Source organism: Numenius arquata, chromosome 12 (assembly GCF_964106895.1).
Source record: "Numenius arquata chromosome 12, bNumArq3.hap1.1, whole genome shotgun sequence".
Lineage (NCBI taxonomy): Eukaryota > Metazoa > Chordata > Aves > Charadriiformes > Scolopacidae > Numenius > Numenius arquata.
This window is the reverse complement of record NC_133587.1, coordinates 17836182-17859769: the sequence shown is the minus strand read 5'-3', so window position 1 is coordinate 17859769 and position 23588 is coordinate 17836182.

Here is a 23588-nt window from a genome sequence, read left to right as displayed (position 1 = left end):
TGCTGCTCTCTTCTTGACTGTAAACCTGACTGTATTTTATTTCCTCTGTGCTTCCGTGGCGGTGGCTGGAGCAAGAGAATGGAGCTCTGTCGGGTAAAGTGGAGGAGATGGAGAGAGCAAAGGTCTCTGCCCAGGAGAAGCTGCGCTTGTGTAGAAGAACAGATGGAGAGCTCTGCGCAGAGAAAGCCCCCCTGGAGCAGCTGCTGAAGGAAGCAGAGGAGCAAGAAGAGGGGCTGCGGGCAGCGCTGAGGATCCGGGCAGAGGAGAAGGAAGAAAGCCAAGAGAAACTCATCCAGGTGGGACCAAAATGCTGGTGCTTCTGGGTGGGCGTTTGGCTGCTTGTCTGGGTGAAGCTGTGCCTGTGTTGGCCTCCTTTTTGGCATATTTACTTTGGAGGGCCAGAGAGTGGTGTCATCAGAACCAGGGGCTTGTTGTCCTCCTGGAAGATACAGCCTCCATTGTCCATCCATTGTTTTTCTTGCTGGCACAGACGGTGTGGGCGCAGCTCCCCGTGTGCCAGGGATCAGAGAGCAGCAATTTCAGATGCGGTTATTGCCATCACATTGGGCTGGGCTCTCTGTGCTCTGCCAGGTGACAAGGGAAGCCCGGCCATTCCCTCCGAGGGGCCCACGTTGCTATTTGAAATGGCAGAAACGGGCTTTCTGTGTACGAGAACCTGGAATCCAGCCTGTTTGAGGCTCAGCAGCACTTATCTCAGGGAAGGTGGTAGAAAACCAGCCCGGTGGTTCTGACTGTACTGACCTTAAACCCTTTGAATTTCAGCGTAGGAGGGATCTTAACACGCCTTCGCTTAGAAACAGAAGCCCCTCCAGACAAACAAGGTCTGAATGTAAAAACATTCTCGTTTCCAAACCCAAGAGCACATCCTATGGCCCAGAAAGGGCAGTTGGGATGATTTCCACAAAGCAGCACAAAGAAGAGGAGCATTCAACAGTAGGTCAGGCACACTCACGGCATTAAGGAAGGCTTATAATGCAATAAGATAAATGGCTGAGACGTTTGCTGTGGGTGAGGGAGGCCCCTCTTGGTCTTCCCTTGGCTGCTCGCAATCTGAAAACACACAGACCTCTCTGCTCTCACGGCTCCAGGCGGAGATTGAAGAACTACCAGAGAGACGAGCGCTCCTGTGTCACTGCCCGACAGCGCCCAGCAGCAGCAGCACTGGCCTTTAGGACCGAGCAGCACGGCCACAGCAGGGGGGCCTCTTCCATCACCACCATTTGCTGACACCCCTCCTGACCCATTTGCTGACACTGGGTGCTGACACCCAGTCCCGTCTTCTGCTCCTCAACACCAGCACATCCTCATCAGAGCCACAACCTTCTCACAGCGAGGTGTCTAGGCCAGAAATAAAACGCATTCTCAGGCCACGCTGGCATCACCTCGGACATTCCCGCAGCCCCTCTTCACCTCACGTTCCCAGTGCCATTGTCTCTCCTTCGCTTCCAGCTCCTCCTGCGCCCTCATCCAATCCGCCCTCAGTTTTCCAACATCTCCTTTAAGGGCTGAAGTCACCTCACTCGCTTTCTCGAGGTGCTCCCGCAGGAGAGCATTCCCTTTGGCCAGATCCTCACACCTTGGGAAGGGAGGAACAGCCAGGAGGTCACTGAACAACCCCCGTCCACAAGCAGCAGCCCCGGGATTTCCCGGCTCCCCCAACACTGACGTTGGTGTCAAACTGAGAGGCAGGAGAAGCGCTTTCTCGCATGAACTGAGATCTCTCAGGGCTGGCAAACTCATGTGCTTCTCCTTTAGCCTTCCGTGTCCTTCTACAGCTTTGCTTTCCCTTCCTCTTCAACTCGGACCATGCCCACAGGTAACGGCTGCCTCCCCTTTGTGCTGCCTCATCACTGGATGCATCCCCTTTCTCTGGCCTTGTCCCCACTCCCTCACCTACTGCTCCAGGGCATGACTTAGGCTGGGAAGGGACCCTTGGAGCTCAGCCGGAGGAACCCCCTGCTCAAAACAGAGCCATGCAGCACACACCCCTATTACTGCCCCACACAACAGGTTGTGGACCTTTCTCCTTCCAAAAGGGCTTGCCCCACCGCTTCCCTTGGGGCCACTGGGGAGCACTGACAGCTTTTCCCTGCCTTCCAGGAGCAGCCAGGACACCCACTAGGAGGGAACGCTTCTTCCTTCTGCCTTTGCTGCTCCTCTTCCACCTGAGGCAGGGCTTTCTCCAGGCTGTGGTCTTCTGTGGCTTCCCACCTGCCTGGGGAGGGATCCCTGAAGAAGAAAGGGAATGTTTAGTCCACTTCTTGTGTTCCCTTCACTGCTGTTCGCATCCATCGCTTTCCCCTCCCTTCCTTGGGCATCTCAGGAGCTGAGATGCCTCAGCTGAGGTGAGGCATCTCAGGTGGCTTCTTCCAGGCATAACAGTCTGGTCACTACAGAGAGGAAGGGAGGGGAAGCTGTCGCTCACCGCCAGCAGCTCTCCTCAGTCTCCCACTCTTGCACTCTCACAGCTGGGTATCCTCAGCTCATGACGGCCAGTGCTCGCTGCCACCCAAACCCCAGGAATGGTGCGGGACATCAGGTGCAGGGGTTCAGCCGGTGACAGGAAATGGGCACCTACAAGGACAGAGTCAGAAAGCCCTGATGAAAGCCCAAGGGCAGGAAGAGGCAGGACTTGCTTCCCCTTTCTGTGGGAAACACCCTTGACAGGGAGCTGTTTCTAGCCCAGAAGAGAGAGCTGTTGCGGGCATGGAGCAGGGGATGGCTCTGGCACCTTCTCCCCGTGGGAAGTGCCCTCAGAGACTGTGCGTGTGGGGAGATGCACGGTGGCCCTGTGCCACGCAGCAGGGCTCCATCGGGAGCCCCTGGGGAGCTGCCATGGAGTTCTTTCCAGACCCTGCGCAGCACCATCCCTCGCCCTCCCTTGCCAGCGGACTTGCACTGACTTGGAGCAGTTCTCAGAGTTGGGAAAGATGGGCAGCAGCAGAGCCTGGGACACACCTGGGCTTCTGCACCTTCTGGACCTTGCCGCTTTGTTGCAGTGCCCGTCTTTTCTCTCTCTTCCTTCCTGTCTCTTCTCTTCCCTCTCCCCTGAGCAGGCCTCTTCTCTCTTTCTTTTTCTTGGGTTTTCAGTTTCCTGGAGGGAGCCTGCAAACCTTTCCATCCCACAGCGTGGTTAGATAGCTCTAGCCGGGATCAGCTGGGTGAACCAGTTCTTGATTGAACCCAAGCTGACTCCTTTTACCTTCTTTCCTCTGAAAGGCTCCTTCTTTGTTCTTGGGCGCATCCCAGGGAGTCTTGCGTGGTCTCTGGGGCGGTTGGAGGCAAAGCGGCGGGTGCCTAAACCAGAAATGTTGGCGTTAGCAGGTGACAAGGGACGTCCTGGAGGAGTAAGCCACTGCTGGGCGAATCGCTCGCTAGAGAAGATCCCTGGTCTGGTTTGCATTAGCCCTTTCTCCCAGGGGCCTCCCGGGGGAACATAGTGTTCACAGCGGGGTGTGACACTCAGTTCATTTGGGGGGCCGTTCAGCAGGGAGCCTGCGGTCCCCCTCCAGGCAAGAAGAGCCTTGCCCGCTTCATTCTGCTGCAGTTTCTTCACCCTCCTGAGACAGAGCTCTGCGCATGTCCCTTTGGTGCAACAGCACCTTCTGTGGTGGCTTTGCTTCTGGAAGCTGTCCTTCTGTAGGTCTTTTGTAGGCCTGTCCTTTGGCTGAGGACGTGCCTAACGCATTGGAGAAAGACCCCTTCCAGTTTTACTTACAAGGCACCATTCCAAGGGGGATGAACAAGCCCCACCCAAAGGCACAAGAGCTGAAATACCAGGAAGAGGCAGAGCAGCTACTTGGACTCCTCAGGAACTCCTCCTCCAGGAGACGCCTTGTCCCAGAGTTTGTGGACCTGCCCTACCTCTGCCGTTGGCGATCCTTCCACCGTATCTACCCCTGCTGCTTTCTGGAGGACGAGCAGAGAGGGTGGTGCATCCAGGAAGGCTTTTGCTTCGTGCTCCACGTCTGCCTCGCCTGCGTGGTCCTGTTGCTCTTCCAAAGGCAGCTCTGGGAAGCAAAAGCACATGCAGCAAAGTGACTTGTTGGAAGTGGACAACAGCTAAAGCCAAAGCCACCCAAAGCCCTAGACCAACTTTCCGCTCGGGCTGTGACAACGCTCAGTCCCTCCTCCTACCTGTGGCTGTGTGCGTGGGTGCTGGCGACTCCTCAGCTGAAGGACTGGAAGGGCCGGCCATCTCTTCCCCAAAGATTTCACAGGGCTTTTCCATGGGGAACTCCACCAGCACCTTCAGCTGCACACATCACAGCCTCGGTTGCAGGGCAGGTGGCTGAAAAGGTGGCAAGCAGCCTTTCCCACTCCTCACCCTTGCCTCCACGCAGAAGGCTGTGGCTGTGGGGCTGCTCTTCCAGGCAGCCACCCCCCCCCAGCCCAGCCCTCCCCACCAGCATTTGCTCAATAGAGAGGAAGGAGGCAGCCAGGCACCTCTCAACCGCCAAGCTCTGCTGGGCCGGGAAGGCTGCAGCCGGCTGCTCCATCCAGCGTACCTTCCCAGTGCCCTCCAGCGGGACCTCCAGCGGGAGCAGGTCCTCCTTGGGTGGGCTCAGCAGGTTTGGCCCAAGGCAGATGGCCAGGTTGCTGCAGCTCATCCTGCTGGTGCAGGCGTTGTGGCCGATGTGCTGCAGGACGGGGAGTAGCCGCTTCAGGAGGAGGACATGTGCTGCTGTCAAGTTCTCGGCCACCCTGAGGGAACAGGAGCACAAGGTGAAGAAAGCAGACGTTGCCCACAGCCATGGCCAAAGCTTGCCCAAGGCAGGTGGGAGGCAGCGGCTGTGTTGCGCAGCTTTCCAGGTGCTCTCAGCCAGCGCTCAGGGCTCCTGCTCAACAGGCAGGCTGCTGCCCACACTTACGCTTTCAGCTCTCCCGCGTCGGCCTGGTTGCTCCTCCTCTCCATGGCTGGCATCCAGTCCTCATAGAGGTCGATGACGAGGAGCTTGGTGGGGATGCTTTGGAGGAAGCTGTGCAATGCCAAGGGCTGACCCTTTCTCCTGGCTTTTTGATTGTGTTTTTAGCGGTTCTTTATTGTATTTGATTGGTTTTTGTATTGTTTCTTGGCCAGTCTTGGCCAAACTTCTTTCTCTCGGAAGGGAACTCTTCTGATTCTCCAAAGGAAGAGCTGTCTCTGCATCTGGAATGTTTCTGGCATCTGCTGTCTTTGATGATCTGTTGCTGTTCTCTGCGCAGGGCCAGGGTGGGTCTGGCTTTTTTCCCCCACCCATGCGTTAGCTGAGGCGAGGTCTGGCTGAGGACAGCCCCCTGCCACTGGCTTTCTCATCCTCAGCCTGAAACAATGCCAACTCCAGGCCCCAATAACCTGGGTGGCGCTCCAGGGGAGTCCAACAGGCTGTGGCGATCTGCAGTGGTTTCCGGCGGTCTCCGGCGGTCTCTGGTGTTCTGCGATGGTCTCCGGTGTTCTCCGGCGGTCTCCAGCGGTGTCTGGCGGTCTCCGATGGTCCCCAGCATTCTCTTGCGGTGTCCGGTGGTCTCCATTGATGAGACCGCCGGACACCGCTGGAGACCATCGGAGGCCACCGGTGGCTGGCAGTCTGCGGTGGTCTTCGATGGACTCTGGCGGTTTCCAGCGGACTCCGACGGTCTCCAGTGTGAGACCACCGGAGGCCGCAGGACACCGCCAGTGTCTGATCCTCTCCGGTGGTCTCCCATGGTGTCCTGTGGTCTCCGCCGGTCTCTGGTGGTCTCCGACGCTCTCCAGCAGTCTCAGCCGTCTCCAAGGGACTCCTCCTGGTCCTATGGGGCTGCCGGCCCGAAGATGGCAGCCCCTCTCCTCGCCTCTTCCCCGCGGCTCTGAAAGAGAAATCACAGAATCGTTTACGTTGGAAAAGAAATGGAAGCTCATGGAGTCTAGCTGTTAGCCTGGCACCGCCAAGTCCGCAGCTCAACCACGTTCCTAAGGCCCACATCTACAGGTCTTTGAAATCCCTCCCGGGAGGGTGCCTCAAGCCCTTCCCTGGGCAGCCTGTTCCAATGCTTGTCAAGCCCTTCAGGGAAGAACTCTTTCCCAGTCTCCCCTCTCAACCTCCCCTGGCGCAACTTGAGGCCGTTTCCCCTTGTCCTGTCCCTCATGCCTTGGGAGAAGAGAGCGACAGCCCCCTGGCTCCAGCCTCCTCTCGGGGAGTTGTCGGGAGCGGTAAGGTCTGGTGCTGGTGCTGTGGGGCTGCCGGGCAGAAGAGGGCAGCCCCTCTCCTCTCCTCTCCTCTTGCCCAGGCCTGAGGGCAGAGGAGATAGCCCCCCTTGCTGAGGGGCGGGGGTGTGGGGAGGGAAAGCAGGGCTCCTCGGCGGCTTGACAGCCGGCTGATGTTCCTGCTGAGCCTGCCGCATGGCGGTGTGGATGGCCCACTTACGGTTAGCGTCGGCCGCGGGGCCGGCGCCGCTTGCTGGACCGTGGCTTTGCGGAGGGTCCCTTTGAGCCGGCGGGGGTCCTGCGGCGCTTTGGGCCCGCTGCTGCTGGAGGCAGCCTGGCCACGGTGGAGGTGTGCCCCGTCAGGCCTGCGGGAGAGGGATCCACCTCCATTGGCTCCTCTGCCGGTGGGTCGACCTCCATGGGCTCTCCCTCGTCCCTCTTGGCGGGTGGGTCGACCTCCATGGGCTCTTCCTTCTCCCTCTTCAGGGGTGGGTCGACCTCCATGGGCTCAACTCCTTGGCCATCGCTGCTGCTGCCGCTGCTGCTGGCCGCAGCCCACTTGCGTTTCTCTCGGTGCTTGGGCATCCTCCGGGCTTCCGAGGAGCCCCTTCTGGCTGGGCCCACTCAATGTGGGCGCTCGTCCCACCCAATGTGGGCACTGGCCTCCCTTTGCCGCCTCCTCCTCTACCAAGCAGGCTTGGTGCAGGAATCTCTGGCTGCTGAGCGAGCTGTGGGTCAGCCACAGGGGTGCCAGTTGGCCAACGGCCGGCCGGTGACGTCACCAACGGACCTTTCTGTGTCTGGGAGGGTGGCCCATGAGGCCCTGCAGGCCCCATGCCGGGCGGCCCTTTGGCTTGCCAGAGAGCAAGGCAGCCCCTGGGGCAGCGGGACTGCCCTCCAGCTCCCCTCCTGTGCCCAGAGGATGCCCAGAAGCTCTGAAGTGGCGGCATCAGACCAGCTGGCGTGTCCCCTCGGAGTTCTGCCTGCGTCCTCTGGCTTTGCTCTGCCTCTTCCTGAGCGCTTGTGCCTCAGGTTTTTCTGCCATTTGCACTCTGTCCCTTTGCAAAAGGGCAGAGCGTGGTTGTGGAATTGCAGTCCAGGTCTAGAGGTGTGGCCTGGAAAGCCCAGTGCCTTTTTTCCCCCATTGCAGTGTCCAGAAGTTGCTGCTTGAAAGCTGAAATCCTCTTCTTCATCGGCCGTAAAGCGTTCCTTCTTCACCAGTCACACCTGGAGACAGAAACATCACCCGTTTCTCCAGGTGATTCCCAAAGCTTGTGCTGGGGAAAGTGTTTGGGTGGAAACTGCACTGAAAAACCTTTCACTCTCGCTCAGACAAATGTAGAGAAATTCCCCTTGAATACCTTTCAGATGACAGCGATTCTACTTCCTTGAAGCTGAAAAACTAGGAAGGTTTTTCCTGATTGGTACGAATGTAACTGGGTCCCAATTTCCCCCAATAATGATGGATACAAGCTTTAGATTGGTGTGGGAGGAAGCACTTGTTTCTAGATGCCTCTGCTTAATGGCAAACTGGTTTTGCAACCCTTAACATCATGCAAACATTAAACTGGCTGCAAAAAAATTGGAGCTGGAGCTGTCTCTTTCCTTCCAGTATCTTCATGGGGTCACCTGTTAATGTGCCTGTAGCATTTTAAAGGCGAAACTGCCAGGCAAATGCTCCTTTTCAGATGTTTTCCTGCAACGGGAAGTGGTAGCCCCTCCACAGGTCAAGGTGTGACATGCTCACTTTTGAACTCCCTATCTCAATCCCTCTTCCCCTCAGCATCATTACCGAGAGTGTTATTTCCTCAGTTGGTGTCCGTCTGGAGAAGAAAAGTGTCCTTTTTGAGCGCAGGCCCATGACACGAAGATGCTGAACGTTTGTGCCTAGGGATTTAGTTTGTTCATGAACAAAGGGAGAGGATTGCTGTGTCTGTTGCTCTGCGTGTCTTTATTGCTTATGTCCTTATCACTTGTTGCTAGTCGTGCTCACAAAACAAGCAAAAAGGGCAATTGAGGGTTGTTTAATTTGTGCTAAGGTCAATTTACAAGGGAAGGTGCTAGAGGAGGGCGACCTTGGGCCCATTCCAACGATGTCAGGTGGATTTTACTGAAATGCCCTGAACAGGAAGATTTCTTCCTTTCCCTGAACAGGATCTTTTGGTAATAGTATGCCAGCTAACCGGGTGGCCAGAAGCATTTCCAGTTGCTTCAGCAACTACGGGATCAGTTATTAAAGTGCTTTTAGGACAAATAATTCCTAGATAGGGAGTAATAGAGGCAATAGACTCACAGAGAGGAACACATTTTACTGGAAAAATTCTTCAAGGGGTTGTGGTGGCCTTAGGAATACAATGAGATTTCCGTACTCTGTGGAAGCCCCGGAGTTCAGCGAAAGTAGAGAAGATGAATGGGGGAATTAAGCAGCATCTTTTGAAATTATTTTTGGAAACCAAAATGCCATGGATATGTCTTCTACCATTAGCTTTAGCTAGCATAGGGGCCAAACCCAGAGGAGATACTCAACTATCCCCCTTTGAATGAATGTTTGGAATCCCTTACCCTGCTAACTCTCGACCTAGTGGGGAGGTAGAAATAAGTGACGTCTACTTGAAACAATATGTGGCCGGGATACTGTCTCTTGTGAAATCTCTTTGACAGGAAGCTCAGCTGGCACAGACCCTGCCTTTGGACTTTGCTGTCTAGAGCATCCAACGGGGAGGTTGGGTCCTAATTAAAGAATGGAAAGAAGCACCACTGGTGGCAAAGTGGCAGAGACCGTACCAAGCGTTATTAACCGCGGAAACAGCAGTTAAGACGGCCAAACACGGGTGGACTCGTCATATTCGAGTCAAGACGTCCAAGGCCCTGGAAAACTGGACTTGGGAGCTAAAGGAAGAGGAGGGGAAACTGCAGCTAGCCTTCCGTAGAAAAAGACTCCATTAGTAGTATTTGATAAGTTAAAAATCAAGGGCAAGGCTGGATTGACCTCTGTCAATTGCCACAATAAGAAATTCTAAACTCCGTTACTGGCTGCAACCCAGTAGGCGTTGAGCAGTGGAAGCACATGCCATACCAGACCTTGATTTGAAAAAGTGAAAAATGGAAGTTTAGGGTGGGAGACTAGAACTAACTCTTACAAGGAGTGGGTCAGACCGGTAGCCATCAGGTAGACCTCGGGAGGAGTTCCGTGTGTTTACCCAAAGGATCTACGGTATAGATCCATAAGGAAAAGAGGCCCCTTATTTAACTTCCAGCAACTGGTGAGCAGACACTAACTGAATTGTTTCCGTATATTCACTTGCCACATCAAGTGTAGAAAGATGATAAGCTCAAGATGAAATTTTTAGTAATGATCATGTTTCTATACTATTGGCAAAATCGAAGTCTGGGATGGGAAAACCGATTTTTGACTCTAGGGGACGAGGTAGCCAAAGCTTTTAACCTCAGTAATTGCTGGGTCCGTGGAGGTCCAGGAGGAGCTGAAGATTGGCTGTGGGTAGCCCAGCCTGTCCAGCCTAAATGGTTGGTGAGTGACTTAAGTAGAGTGCATAATGGAACTGGGTTCTGGAAGGAAGACGGAGGTACATGGAAAATACAGTACCCAGGAAAAGGAAATTACTGTCTGAACAGAACCAAGCTGGGAGGGAAAAATGTAGGTAAAAGCGAATGTGAGTGGACATTGTCACCAGGAATGGGTTGTTACGATCCATATTGTAGACCTTATAATTGCTTTAGGTACCGAGGAAGATGGAACCAAACGCATGTTAAGCTTATAGGTAGCACCTGGGTAAAGTGCTCTTTCAAAGAACCTTGGCACAGTGGATGCAAAGCAGTTGCGAGAGAAATTATGCAAAAAGGGGGATTTAGAGATTCTTTATTCCTGGCTTGTCAGTGGGACAATACCATTAACAAGAATCATGTAATAAGGGTTTATCAATGGGGCTGGCAAAACTCAAGTGGAACTAGGACCTATTTTAGAAAATTTTGGTCGGCTACAAATTGAACTAAGAATGGTAGGGGATGTAACTGTAAAGGGCACGCAGATGCGGGAGCCTTTGAATGTGATTATTGCGATTCCTATGGCGATTTCAGTATAGCAGGAGGACCCCTGGGATCAAAAGATACTCTATACTGTGAAATACCACAGGATAATGAAACATGGGAAGGCCCATTCGCTAACGGGGCTTGGGCTTTGAAGGGCCATTACTGGATTTGTGGGCAACACGCCTACCAAAGGTTACCTCCAAAGCGCTCAGGGATACGTTCTATAGGATATATGAGACCGTTATTTTCCTTATTACCACAAGTTCAAGGAAACGAGTTAGGGGTTAATGGATAGGATGATCTGATAAGAGAACGACGAGCAACTGATAAATCCCTAACTAAAGGGGGTTCCCAATCATGGGGAAAAGATGAATTATACATCAGATGAACCTGAACGAATTATACGGTATTCTGGACCAGCAGCACGGAATCCCCACCAGGTGATTTCTGGAGCAAGAGACCCCATTTATAATTTAAATAGGATAGTTAGATTACAAGCCGGTTTTTGCAATTTTACCTAACCAGAGCGCTGAGGCTCTTGACTTTCTTGCAGACCAATCTGCTCAGATGAGGAATGCAATTTTCCAACACCCAAGGGTCCTAGATTATTTGCTAGCAGAAGAAGGGGGAGTTGGTGGAAAACTAAAGGAACCCAGCTCTTGTTTACAAATCCATGATCACGGGGCGGTAGTAAAACAGATAAGAAAAGGAATGAGAAAACTAGCTCACGTGCCAGTTCAAACCGGGAAAGGATGGGAATTAGACACGTTCTCGTGGTTGCCTGGTGGACCATGGGTTAAACGCATGGTGGTTTTCTCCCTTTGTGCGGTAGCAGCTCTGATTTTTGTACCATGTAGGATACCTTGTTTCATGCAGCTCATTCAGCATGGAGTCAGAAGAATGCAAGTCGTAGCTGTGCCCAGTGACCCAGAATTAGCTACAAGGGGACCGAAGATGATGGCTCTGCAAATAGCTCCAAAACCAAAAAGAAGACAAGAAGAAAAGGTCCAATGAACGGTGACTAAAGGTTGTAAAGAACCTCTGAATATTGAAATAAACAGAGGAGGGGCTGATAAGAAAATAGGGATAAGAGTGTCTCCACAAACAGGGAAGTTAACGGAAATGGCAGGAGTGAGACAACCAAAAGAAGAGGAGAGTTAATTGAAGCTGCAGGAGTGAGGTAACTGAAAACTAGGGGAAATAAGTGAAACCGCAAAAGTTGGACAATTAAAAACGGCAAAAGTTAAACTTTGATGTAATAGGCGGATCGAGAAGTCTGTACCTTCCAAGTACCTCAGCCAATGGGGAAAGGAAGAGGGTTACGTGCGGCCGGGGAATTAGGATAAAAGGGAGGCTGCGTCCTCCGGCAAATGGAGAGACTCCACAGGGATATGCCCCAGGGGACTCTCCCTTTATTCGAATAAAGCCTTTGCAGGACTCCTCTGTCTCCTTTGTGAACATCGACCTCTGGCTATGGGGTTTTCCGCACACGTCCTTTCTATCGCTTGGCTAAGATTTCAGAGTTTAGCATGCTAGTAGTCACTTCCCGAGAATCTGTTGCGGCAACGAATCTCTGCACCTCGAGGGGCAGGACCTTAAGCGAGCGTCCCCACTCAAGGGGAGATCCTGGCCTGCAGCCGCTGCCCTGCAGGAGAGCTCCAGGGGCTCTTGGGCTGTCCGCTATTTCTGGAGTGAGATAACTGACCTAGAGTCATATTCCCACGGGAACCAAGCACCGAGGTCCCCACTCCAGACAGTGTTTTGGCTGCGTTGCCAGCACGTCCCCCCCCGTTGCGTCCCCCCCCAGCAAAGTGCGGGGGCAACTCATCACATCTGCCACCGGTGGTTATGGCTTGAGCAGGAGCCGGGAGGGGCAGAGGGGGAAAGCAGGGGAGAGCACAGCGCCACCCCCCCGTTCCCTGCCGGCAGCCGGGGCCCCTCCCGCTGCCCATCGGGGAGGAGAAGGTTCGGGAGCTGCCCCCGGGCCCGTCGGGGTTTCACAGCGGGCCGGGCCTCCCGCTCCCGCGGCAGCCGAGGCTGAAGTTGGAGCCTCCGGCAGAGGCTCCGGCGGGGCCGCTGCCTTCGCCGGGCGGCGGCCCGTCCCCGCGGCGCCGGCTCTCGCCCTCCCCCCCGGGGGACCCCCCGCTGGCGGGGACCGGTTCCCCCCGCTCCCCCCTCCCGCCCCCAACCTTCGCCGGGGCCGGGGCCGGGGCCGGTCTCCGAGCGGAGCTGCCGGAGCCACCCGCGGCCGGGGCGGCCTCTCCCCCGCGGCAGCCCCGCAGCCCCGAGGGCAGCGCCGCCGCAGAGCGGCCCCGAGCGAGCCCGGCCCTCCCGCCCCGCGGCTCCCGGCGGCGCCCGGCGGGCAGGGGCAGCCGCTCCGCCCGCCCCGGCAGGCGCCGGGCCGCGGTCCGCCGGGGCAGGCGGCGGAGCAGCCCCCGCCGCGGGGCCCGTCCGGCGGCGGAGCCCGGCTGGCGAGCGGGGGCATGGCGGCGCCGGGCCCGGGCTCCCTGCAGCGCCGGCGGCAGAGCTGGCAGGAGGCGCGGCCCCGGCAAGCGGTGCTGGTGCGGAAGCTGCAGGCGAAGGTGAGGAGCGGGGGCGCCTGCCCGGGGGGAGCTGCCCGGGGCCGGGCCGGGCCGCGGTGGCGGGGCCGGGGTGCCCGGGCCGCCCGCGCCGCCCGCAGAGGGGACTCGGCGGCGGAGCCCTCGGGGGGCGAAGGCGCGGCCCCGGCGGGGCCCCCCCCGGGAGCCGCCGCGGCCGCCGTCCCCCCCGAGCCGCTGGCCGGGGCCTGGGCGGGCTCGGGGGAAGCGAAGCTTCCCGGTGCCGTAAGGACTCGGGCTGGGATGGGCAGCGCTGTGGCGTGTAACCTCCCCAGTTACATGGAATGGCTTCAAGCTCCAACAGGGTAGGTTTAGACTGAACATTAGGAAAGAATTTTTCACAGAAAGAGTGGTCGGGCATTGGAATAGGCTACCCAGGGAGGTGGTTGAGTCACCATCCCTGGATGTGTTTAAGAGCCGTTTAGATGTGGTCTTGGGGGATATGGTATAGGGGAGAACTTTGTAGAGTAGGGTAGATGGTTGGACTCGATGATCCCAAGGGTCTCTTCCAACCTAGACGATTCTATGATTGTATGATTCTATGTGCTGAGCTTGGGCTGCAGAGAGCCCAAGAAAAGCCGGTGCCGGAGGAGCCGGCTCTGTCCCCAGGGGCGCTCGCTCCTCTCCATGGCGAGTCTCCCCCCGGCTCCTGCAGGAGCGGACTCGCTGCCGAGAGCTGGAGCAGCAGCTGGAAGCAGGAGGGGTGAGTGTGCAGGGCGCCAGCTGGAGAGCGATAGCCTTCACTCATAGGAGAGAAGCAGCATTATATTTCTTGATATAAAACAGTGATTTAATGAAGTGATAGTAGATGCGACAGCTTTAAGACCATTTGATTCACACCATTGAAACCTCTGCCCAGGTCTCTGCCACCCTCTTGAATCCTTAACTTTGTGTCCGTGTCCTTGTAGAAGGTAGAGAATCTGTGTGTGTTTGAGGATGGGAGTTCCTCATGGTCTGGTCCTGTCCCTTTCTGGGCCTGCTCTTGTAAGGAGACAGGATAACAAACAAGAGGTCAGCCATCCTCACTCAGCACGGACAAGCCCTGCCCAGGTCACTGCCAGACTCCTGAATGCTTAACTTCTGTCTGTGTCCTCGTAGAAGGTAGAGAATGTCTCTCGCTGTTCCTGAAGATGAGAGTGCCCCGTTGTCTTGTCCTTTCCCTGTCTGGCCTTCTGCCATAGCAAGCAGGAGAATATGAGCAAACTAAGGCAGCAGAGACCCTCAGTGGCCATTGACATGCGTGCCCAGGTCTCTGCCACCCTCTTGAATCCTTCACTTTGTGTCCGTGTCCTTGTAGAAGGTAGGGGATCTGTGTGTGTTTGAGGATGGGAGTTCATCATGCTCTGCTCTGGTTCGCATCTCTCCCTGCAGCTGTAAATGACAGGAAAATGTCAAGAACAAAGGCATTAGAGACCATCAAGAAGAGTGGACAGCGCTGCCCACGTCTCTGCCACCCTCTTGAATCCTTAACTTTGTGTCTGTGTCCTTGTAGAAGGTAGAGAATCTGTGTGTCATGCAGGATGGGAGTTCATCATGCTCTGCTCTGGTTCGTGTCTGTCCCTGCAGCTGTAAAAGGCAGGAAAATGTCAAGAACAAAGGCATTAGAGACCATCAATAACAGTGGACACTGCTGCCAAGGTCACTGCCAGACTCCTGAATCCTTAACTTTTGTCTGTATCCTTGTAGAAGGTAGAGAATGTCCGTGTGGTTGAGGATGGGAGTTCCTCATGGTCTTGTCGTTCTGGTTATCGGGCGTGCTGCATTAAAAGGCAGAAGATTATGAACAAAGAAAGGTAGCAGAGACCATGAATAAAATGGACAACTTGTGCCCAGGTCTGTGCCAGACTCGTGAATGCTTAACTTTTGTCTGTGTCCTCGTAGAAGGAAGAGAATGTCTCTCGCTGTTCCTGAAGATGAGAGTGCCCCGTTGTCTTCTCCTTTCCCTGTCTGGCCTTCTGCCATAGCAAGCAGGAGAATATGAGCAAACTAAGGCAGCAGAGACCCTCAGTGGCCATTGACATCTGTGCCCAGGTCTCTGTCACCCTCTTGAATCCTTCACTTTGTGTCCGTGTCCTTGTAGAAGGTAGAGGATCTGTGTGTGTTTGAGGATGGGAGTTCATCATGCTCTGCTCTGGTTCGCATCTCTCCCTGCAGCTGTAAAAGGCAGGAAAATGTCAAGAAAAACGGCTTTAGAGACCATCAAGAAGAGTGGACAGCGCTGCCCAGGTCTCTGCCACCCTACTGAATCCTTAACTTTGTGTCCGTGTCCTTTAAAAGGTAGAGAATCTGTGTGTGTTTGAGAATGGGAGTGCACCATGCTCTGCTCCGCTTCCCATCTCTCTCTGCAGCTGTAAATGACAGGAAAGTGTGAAAAAAAGAAGGCATTAGAGACAATCAATCACGATGGACACCCCTGCCCAGGTCTCTGCCACCCTCTTGAATCCTTAACTTTGTGTCCGTGTCGTTGTCGAAGGTAGAGAATCTGTGTGTGGCTGAGGATGGGAGCTCCTCATGGTCTGGTCCTGTCCCTTTCTGGGCCTGCTCTTGTAAGGAGACAGGATAACAAACAAGAGGTCAGCCATCCTCACTCAGCACGGACAAGCCCTGCGAGGTCTGTGCCAGACTCCTGAATCCTTATCTTTTGTCTGTGTCTTTGTAGAAGGTAGAGACTGTCCATGTGGTTGAGGATGGGAGTTCCTCATGGTCTTGTCCTTCTTGTTTCTGGGCCTGCTGCATTAAAAGGCAGAAGATTATGAACAAAGAAAGGTAGCAGAGAGCATGAGTAAAATGGACAACTTGTGCCCAGATCTGTGCCAGACTTGTGAATGCTTAACTTTTGTCTGTGTCCTTGTAGAAGGTAGAGAATCTCTTGCTCCCTGGCTGAGCGTGGCTGTGTGCCATCGTCTGTTCCTCTGCTTTTAGGGGCCTGTGGTTTATGAGAGAGGATAAAAGCAATGGGGCATCCACCGTGCCTCACCACGGAGAACCCCTGTCAAGGTCTCTGCCACCCTCTTGAATCCTTACCTTAGTGTCCGTGTACGTTTAGAAGGTAGAGAATCTCTGGCTGTCTGGCTGCTCACCGGTCTGCTCGGCTCCAGGCTGTGACAGATCACCGCCCGTTCCTCCCCAGCAACCCTTTGTGACATGGCCACCTTCAGCATTCTATCGGTGTGTCAGGGCACAGGCTGTCCAGGGGTGATGGAAGGCCCAGGCCTTGGCTTCCTGGGGAAAATGGCTGTCACGCTTCATTCTTGTTAAAGAGAGCGGGATGGACAAAGCCCGTAACTCAGTCCCATGGGACAACTGTTGCTGAGAGCTCAGGGTCACTGCTGTCTGTGTGGGGACACCCTCTTGACCCGGGAGTGTGGTCTCCTCATGGCCCCTCACCTTTTTGCCTCTCCCCTATCCCCTGGGCCTCATCCTGGCTTCCAGGGCCAGGGCAGAGCCGGGTGGAGCTCAGCATGAGGGCGCAGTCACAGAAGTCACAGCATCATGGAATCATTTAGAAGATCATCGAGTCCAACCATAGAGCTAACACTGCCCACTCCACCACTAACCCACGTGCCTCAGCACCACGTCTACCCATCTTTTAAATACCACCAGGGATGATGACTCCACCACTTCCCTGGGCAGCCCGTTCCAATGCTCAATAACCCTTTGTGTGAAGAAATAGTTCCTAGTATCCATCCTAAATCTTCCCTGGTGCAACATGGGGCCGTTGCCTCTTGTGCCATTGCCTGTGCCTTGGGAGAAGAGACCGACCCCCCCCGGCTACACCCTCCTTTCAGGGAGTTGTAGAGAGCGAGAAGGTCTCGCCTCAGCCTCCTTTTCTCCAGGCTGAACATCCCCAGCTCCCTCAGCTGCTCCTCACAAGACTCGTGCTCCAGACCCCTCACCAGCTCCATTGCCCTTCTCTGGACACGCTCCAGCCCCTCAACGTCTGTCCTGTCGTGAGGGGCCCAAAACTGGACACAGCCCAGAGGATGAGGATTGAGGATGATGGAGGATGAGGATGAGGAGCCCAGAGGCAGAGGATTCCCTAACTTCTCTGGAGTTAGGATGGAGATGCGAATGCCCATCTTTACCGAGATCTGGGGAACCAGACTCTTCCCTCTAGCTAGAGAAGCTAGAGATTGACGGGGACCGGAGGAATCTTCCCCCACAGAACCTCTGGTTCAAATTAAGCTGGGGAAGATGAAACAGAGGCAGAATGCTCGGTTGATCCAGGAGCTGCCTCTTCAGTTCTAAATACAAAGAGCTATGAATGAGGTTATGACACTGGAAGGAAGAGTTATTGGTGCGAGAGGGAAGCCAGAAACGAGACCTTTCTTTAAACCTTTAACATTCAAGAGTGGAAAGCAAGGGGTGACACATCAGCTTTTGGACTTGCCAGGGGCACCGAAGCCCTTGATTGATCGGGACTTGTTAGAAAATTAGAAGCTGAAAGAAGATTTAAAAACGGTACAGTCAACTCTTGGGATCCCCCTGTCACTCCAGAAATACAAACGAGTTCTGTAATTGTTCGGGGGTGAAGCCCCAAACCGTTGGAGGTGAAAAGCTCTCTAGGTACCTGTCCGTATTCTCCCACGTCCCGTGCCACCCATGACTCTCCAGTCTCGGGACAGATCTCTGGGTGGGAGTCTTAAATAGTTGCTTAACCCTAAACAAGAACTGAAACACATTGAGGAGACCTAGCAATAGGACCAAGCTGGTTTGCATGTCCCAAGAGTATTCAAAATTCTCAAAAACTGGCATAGCTGGACCAAAATAGAAAAGGGAGGTGAAAGAGCTGGGGAAAGGAACACCACCAGCCCCCGCTTCCCCCATAGACTGAGTGTGATTATTAATAAATTCTGAGAGACGGTGTCCGAGGTCACAGCAGGACAGCGGTGCTGCATAAATGGCCCAACGTAACCATCTGAACAGTGATGCTATCATATCATAAGTTGATATCACACAGGACGGCAAAATTATGATGCTGATCCCTCTCCCAGAGGTGATAAACATCATCACGGGGAGTACATAGAGCATGTCAGAATTTACATAACACGGCCGTGGGAACAAACGAAGCAACATTGTGACCAGTACTATTGACTAATATCATAAATGCATATAACACATACATTTTAACACGCTCTGGTCAGATCTGTCGTTCTCTCAACCTTCCGAGTGCCCCATGTTGGGCGCCAAAAAGGACTGTCGTGGTTTGGCCTCAGACGGCAACAAAGAACCACGTGGCAGCCACGCTCTCGGCCCCTCCACGGCCATGAGGGGAGAATTGGAAGGAAAAAAAGGAAACTGGTGGGTTGGCACAAAGGCAGTTTAACAGAACAGCAAAGGGAACAAGACAATGTGCAGAAGATCCCGTTGCCAGAGGTCGATGTTCACAAAGGAGACAGAGGAGTCCTGCAAAGGCTTTATTCGAATAAAGGGAGAGTCCCCTGGGGCATATCCCTGTGGGGTCTCTCCATTTGCCGGAGGACGCAGCCTCCCTTTTATCCTAATTCCCCGGCCGCACGTAACCCTCTTCCTTTCCCCATTGGCTGAGGTACTTGGAAGGTACAGACTTCTCGATCCGCCTATTACATCAAAGTTTAACTTTTGCCGTTTTTAATTGTCCAACTTTTGCAGTTTCACTTATTTCCCCTAGTTTTCAGTTATCTCACTCCTGCAGCTTCAATTAACTCTCCTCTTCTTTTGGTTGTCTCACTCCTGCCATTTCCGTTAACTTCCCTGTTTGTGGAGACACTCTTATCCCTATTTTCTTATCAGCCCCTCCTCTGTTTATTTCACTATTTGTCTTTACAACCTTTAGTCACCGTTCATTGGACCTTTTCTTCTTGTCTTCTTTTTGGTTTTGGAGCTATTTGCAGAGCCATCATCTTCGGTCCCCTTGTAGCTAATTCTGGGTCACTGGGCACAGCAGCTACGACTTGCATTCTTCTGACTCCATGCTGAATGAGCTGCATGAAACAAGGTATCCTACATGGTACAAAAATCAGAGCTGCTACCGCACAAAGGGAGAAAACCACCATGCGTTTAACCCATGGTCCACCAGGCAACCACGAGAACATGTCTAATTCCCATCCTTTCCCGGTTTGAACTGGCACGTGAGCTAGTTTTCTCATTCCTTTTCTTATCTGTTTTACTACCGCCCCGTGATCATGGATTTGTAAACAGGAGCTGGGTTCCTTTAGTTTTCCACCAACTCCCCCTTCTTCTGCTAGCAAATAATCTAGGACCCTTGGGTGTTGGAAAATTGCATTCCTCATCTGAGCAGATTGGTCTGCAAGAAAGTCAAGAGCCTCAGCGCTCTGGTTAGGTAAAATTGCAAAAACCGGCTTGTAATCTAACTATCCTATTTAAATTATAAATGGGGTCTCTTGCTCCAGAAATCACCTGGTGGGGATTCTGTGCTGCTGGTCCAGAATACCGTATAATTCGTTCAGGTTCATCTGATGTATAATTCATCTTTTCCCCATGATTGGGAACCCCCTTTAGTTAGGGATTTATCAGTTGCTCGTCGTTCTCTTATCAGATCATCCTATCCATTAACCCCTAACTCGTTTCCTTGAACTTGTGGTAATAAGGAAAATAACGGTCTCATATATCCTATAGAACGTATCCCTGAGCGCTTTGGAGGTAACCTTTGGTAGGCGTGTTGCCCACAAATCCAGTAATGGCCCTTCAAAGCCCAAGCCCCGTTAGCGAATGGGCCTTCCCATGTTTCATTATCCTGTGGTATTTCACAGTATAGAGTATCTTTTGATCCCAGGGGTCCTCCTGCTATATCCCGGGGCTGCTGCTTGTGGACGGGGGTTGTTCAGTGACCTCCTGGCTGTTCCTCCCTTCCCAAGGTGTGAGGATCTGGCCAAAGGGAACGTCCTCTTGCGGGGGCACCTCGAGAAAGCGAGTGAGGTGACTTCAGCCCTTAAAGGAGATGTTGGAAAACTGAGGGCGGATTGGATGGGGGCGCAGGAGGAGCTGGAAGCGAAGGAGAGAGAATGGCACTGGGAACATGTGTGGAATAATTCCTCAAATAAAAATTTTATTAAAAATATAGCATTGTTCACACATTAAGGAAAGGTGTAAAATGGAAGCGTTTCCAGGGTAGAATACAGCAGATACGGGAACGAGGTGATCCTATGGAACTGATAAGCTGCATATTTGCTACCCTGAGCCAACAGTCTGTCAGATTTTGACAAAATGCTGTCCTTTGTGCGAACTTTGCTCATTATAATGTCATGATAATACCAAAACACACCTCCAGCCCGAAGGCTACCCGCCTCCAAGGTGCAACCACTCGTCCTTGAGTCTGCGCCCTGAATTTTTCGTAAACTATACCTTTAAAAGCGAGGCGAGAGAATTTTACACCAAGCCTAATAAAGGTATTTATGACTAGAGTCATAGTCTCTATGAGTCATGACTCAAACTCCACCTTGAAGGTAAAACGTAGTATAAAACTAGCCCAAGAAAGGGGGGATGCTAGGGAAGACACCGTCGTGAAGAGGTCAGGGAGGACCCCGTCACGGACTGCCTTTGACTTGCGGGACCAGTCGAGGGGCTGAGCCTTTCTTCCCCCCCCATAGGGAGGCCTTTGGGTAAGACTTAGACTATACCGAGTGCTTCCTCGGGAAACTTAGAAATCTCTCTAGAGGGTTATTTTTGTTACATTTATAGCCAGGCTGTATTGTTTGGAACTTTGTCGCACGCTTTGTACCATGAACAAACCATATTTTACTTGCACGTGCTTTGCAGACAGTGTATTTATCACCGGCAAACCATAAGAACCTTTGTATCTGTTGCTGAAATAAACTGCACTGCTTAAGTAGCTAGCCGTTTCGGTTTCCCATTGAACGCCACCAAACATTAGAGTGCGGCCGTGCTAGTTCATGAGCACGACTAGACTGAAGGTGCAGTCCACTATGACTGTATCTGGACTCGTGACAGTTAAATATATTAAACACGACTGGACTGATAGTGGTGAATTGGGCATCCCTCAGGATTTAAACCTAGCCGCACCTAGCCTCCCACCTCGGTGAGGAGTGTTAGAACGCAAGGAGGTTTATTTTCTGCCAAAACTATTTTGCCTATTAACGCAACAGACGTGAGGTGAGGAGGGGCTGCGGGAATGTCAGAGGTGATGCCAGCGTGGCACGAGAATGTGTTTTATTTTTGGCCCAGAGACCTCCCTGTGAGAAGGTTGTGGCGGTTTTGGGGATGTGCTGGTGTTGAGGGTGTGTTGGCGTTGAGGGTGTGTTGGTGTTGGGGATGTGCTGGTGCTGGGGATGTGCTGGTGTTGGGGATGTGCTGGTGTTGGGGATGTGTTGGTGCTGAGGAGCAGACAGGGCTGGGAGATGGAGGGGTGGTGGTGATGGAAGCAAATGGTTGTGATGGAAGAGTCCCCCCTGCTGTGGCCGTGCTGCTCGGTCCTAAATGCCAGTGCTGCTGCTGCTGGTAGTTCTCTCTGGTAGTTGTTCAATCTCCGTCTGGAGCCGTGAGAGCAGATAGGTCTGTGTGTTTTCAGATTGCGAGCAGCCAAGGGAAGACCAAGAGGGGCCTCCCTCACCGACAGCAAATGTGAGAGTGGCCTTGGAGGGGCTTGTCTTTGTCGTCCTCCCCCAAGACACCTGTGTGTGAGACACCTCTGCAAGGGGAGATGCTGAATGAGGGTCACTTGCTTTGCTGATGTCCCCTCCTGCAGGACAAGGGTGGGTGTTCCCTCCTGTGCAGTCGGGTGGCAGCTCTGCTGAGGCTGCTCCTGTGGTGGCTCTTCAGTCCCCAGTGCCCTGTTGGAGTAGTTCTTGAAGGAGACCTGGCCATGGTGGTGTGACCCTCTCCCAGCTGAAAGACTTGTGCATCTGTAGCTTTATGACAAGTTCAGAAGGGGTGAACGTGGCCGTCTGCTCGGCCTGTGGCGTCAGGTGGACACCTTCTGCCGCCGTTTCGGGGAAATGAAGACTGCCACGCACCGGTGAGTAGAAGCTGAGGCCAGATGTCTGCAGAAAAAATGTGGCTTCCCTTCAGATCTCTCTGGGGTTCCTTTCTCTCTGCAAACAGAAGTAGCACAGCCTCCGGTGTCAGGAGGCAATTTCAAAGTCTGGGTTACCGTCAGCCATTGATCTTATTGGATTATAAGCCTTCCTTAATGCCGCGAGTGTGCCTGACCTACTGTTTAATTCTCCTCCTCTTTGTGATTTGTTGGTACAACATTTTCGGTTTATTCTCACACCACCTTCCTGAAATGTTTGTTCTGTAGATATTGTCGTCAGCCTCTGAGCAGCCACTTGCCGGGGTGTTCCTTGCAAGCCTGAGTGCAGAAGGCCTTGGGGGCAAGAAGGGCCATTTTGCAGCATGAAGCATCTTAACCTGAATCATCCTGTGATCCTGTGATTGTTGGATGGGAAATTCATAGCCGTCTCCCCAAAGAGCTTGCAGGCTCTTTGATCCATTCCCCGCTGAAGGCAAAAGTGATTGTGGGAATAGTCATCTGGACTTTCAACGTCTGTCTGACCCCCAGAAGAACTTTGGCCAGGCTGGTATCCAGCGTAGGAAAGAGGAGAGAGAGAACCAGGAGGCAGGAAGCTGTTAATTTGTGAGCACCTGAATGTTTTGGAAAGGTTCTGTGATTTCTGGAAGCTTGTTTTACTTTCTCAGTGCTGAATGTTTCCCCTCCATCAAGGACAAAGAGTGATGCAGGTCTGGTCAAGAACGTTCTTGAGGTGTAAATAGAAAGGGGTTGGAAATCATCCCAACTGCCGTTTCTGGGACATAGGATGTGCTCTTGGGTTTGGAAACGAGAATGTTTTTATGTTCAAACCTTGTTTGTCTCTCCCCTTCGCAGAGACTGAAGGACTCGGAGGCACTTGGAGAAAAACATTCCTCATTACAGCGTGAGTTGGTGGTCGTGAGGGAGACACTGGAGCAATCGCACCTTCAGAGGGATCTGCTGAAGCAAAAGAGAGATGAGCTTACCATGGCCCTGGAGAAGGTATGGTCACCTTGTGATAGCAAGGCCACCACAGATGCTGTTTCTGGCAGCAGCAGACAGGGACAATCATAGACGCATAGAATCATGGAGGTTGGGAGGGACCTTTCGAGTCCTCGAGTCCAACCGCTAACCTCACACCGCCAAATCCTCCACTGACCCCTGTCCCTCAGCTCCACCTCTGCCCGTCTTTTCACTACCGTGTTGCTCCTCTTCTGTTCTCCCACTGTTGTTTAAGTACAATGTTGGTCTCCTTCTTGGGAAATGGTGGTGAGAGCAGGCAGGTCTTTGGGGCAGTCTGTCCTCACGTGCTGATTGGGAGCGCTGAACTGGGAGTATGTCAGAGACACGCAGGGGATGGGGAGTTGCTGCTCTCTTCTTGACTGTAAACCTGACTGTATTTTATTTCCTCTGTGCTTCCGTGGCGGTGGCTGGAGCAAGAGAATGGAGCTCTGTCGGGTAAAGTGGAGGAGATGGAGAGAGCAAAGGTCTCTGCCCAGGAGAAGCCGCGCTTGTGTAGAAGAACAGATGGAGAGCTCTGCGCAGAGAAAGCCCCCCTGGAGCAGCTGCTGAAGGAAGCAGAGGAGCAAGAAGAGGGGCTGCGGGCAGCGCTGAGGATCCGGGCAGAGGAGAAGGAAGAAAGCCTAGAGAAACTCATCCAGGTGGGACCAAAATGCTGGTGCTTCTGGGTGGGCGTTTGGCTGCTTGTCTGGGTGAAGCTGTGCCTGTGTTGGCCTCCTTTTTGGCATATTTACTTTGGAGGGCCAGAGAG